The sequence below is a fragment of the Octodon degus genome, unplaced genomic scaffold, assembly GCF_000260255.1.
Source record: "Octodon degus isolate 3935 unplaced genomic scaffold, OctDeg1.0 scaffold00259, whole genome shotgun sequence".
In the NCBI taxonomy this organism is placed as follows: Eukaryota; Metazoa; Chordata; class Mammalia; order Rodentia; family Octodontidae; genus Octodon; species Octodon degus.
The window spans coordinates 343,890-345,895 of NW_004524835.1; the positions used below are offsets into that span (position 1 = coordinate 343,890).

General features: G+C 46.4%; 1 pseudogene; it reads right to left on the reverse strand.

Annotated features, from left to right (window-relative positions):
• LOC101574493 overlaps positions 1-1,524 on the reverse strand; it is a 43,513-nt pseudogene extending 41,989 nt beyond the window's left edge.
• Positions 1,525-2,006: the final 482 nt, after the last annotated feature.

The following is a 2,006-nucleotide window of genomic DNA, read 5'->3' on the forward strand; positions in this document are numbered from 1 at the left end:
GGGTGTCACTCCTCTAGTCACAGTGGCACTTCTGATGATGGCGCCTCTCACTGGGGTTCCAAAGCCCCCTGAGATGGTCCAACACCGCGGCCCCTGGGAACAGGTGGAGGGGGAGGTGCAGCTTCCCGGCCTCTGACTGGCACCCCACGTCCACGAGAGGACTCAGGTACTCCATTTAAGTATGATAGCTCTAGAAATTGTTCCTGGCAGATATCATCCATCATATCTGGTACAAGAAACTTATTGACTTCTTCCATGGCTTGGGCCATAAGAGCATAAGCCTCACATGGGGTTCCAAAGACTTCAATGAAGACATGTAGATCCATATTTAAGTGAACGTATTTGGGGTCTCCACCTTTGCGAAGTTCTTCCTCCTTGGCTTTGTCTCTCATTAAACCCTTTCCCAACACAGGGATCTTTGCGCCAGTGTCCTCTTGCAGTCTTTTGATTGTATGCCCTTGTGGTCCAAGAATCTTCCCCACAAAATTGAACTTTGGATAGTTTGACAGGTATCAGTACTCGTTCTTTCAGCTTCATACTCTTATGAGAAAATAAATCCAAGTAATTCTCTTCATCATCCCTTTTTGAATCACCTTTCTGAATCTTCTCAATTTCTGCCATCAGCAGCTGCATGGCATGAGTGAAGGATGGGTCGAGGGAGTCCTTCTCGGCCATGAGTTCTGGCAGTTACTTGTTCTCTGGTTCCATCTTGACCGAGGCTGTGGCTGAAGGGGGCAGCAGCGGGGTCGGCGCTGGACCGCCCACTGTGGCGTAGGGACCTGTGGCTGACGGAGGCAACAACGGTGGCGGCTGCGTGGCCAGTAAGGCCAGGGCGCCCCCATGGGGCACCCCTCTGCCTCCTCGGGACAGATGAGGCAGCGGTGGAGGCCGAGAAAGTGTCTGACGGACCGAGGGGTGGGCACCCGAGGGGTCCATGGAGCCGCTGTGGCCTGAGGACCAGGTCATGCGCGCGGCAGGGTGATGATGGGCGAGCAAGCGAGGAAGCAACAGGGCAGTGGCAGAGGCCCTAGCGGTGGTTGGCGGGGGTGGGAGAGCAGGAGTGACCTCTGTTTTATTTTAATTTAATTTTATTTTTATGTGTTTGGTAGAGGGTCTCACTATGCATCTTGGACTCACAGTGATCCTCCTGGTTTTAGCCTCAACATCACTGGGATTACAGGCATGTGCCACCAAGTCTGGACTCGGTGGGTGGTTCAGCACACCTCAGAATGGGGCCTGTGTGGCATGTGGTGCTGTGGATTGAACCTCAAACCCTGCATTTGCCTAAGTAGTCACTTAGTCTGCTGAGCTATTTTGTAAGCCAGAACCTGGTCTCTGTAAGGCAATACCTTTTTTTTCATTTTTTGAATTCTAAGAGATTTCAGTTAGAACTGACACATTTGAAATGGTTCCTAGGGTATCATTCTCCCTGTAGTACATTTTCTGACCTTTCTGTATACCTGCCTTGTCCCCCATTCCAACTCGAGATGCACAACTCATTCCAGGAGTATGGATAAAGCTCATATGCTAGAGCGAGTGTTATATAGTCTTCCTACTATTTTACTCAATAGCTACAAAAGAAGCACTTATCATCAGAAAAAGAAAAATTCCAATTTTGAACAATGACTAACTAGTTTACAATAATTTTGGTTGTTTCCACCTAATAAAACATACCATGTAAGAAAATTCTGTTATCTCTCTCTGGAAATGAAGAAACTTGAGCAGAAAGAAATCAGGAAAATTACTTAAAATTGCACAATTACTGAGCTGCAGACCTGGGCTTCAAACCCAGTCAATGTGTCTTTAGATTGTTGAGGTCTATCCTCTAAGTTGTCATCTAGCATTTCTACATTTGATTTTTTCCATAATTTTATTGAGAAATAAATAGCAATGAAACAGTTTCAAATCAAATTGGTAGGACAGTTTCAATAATTGACACATTGCATACTGTCTTCCTAGTGGTTATTTATTTGTACAAGATGTAGACATCATATCCTATTTAAAAA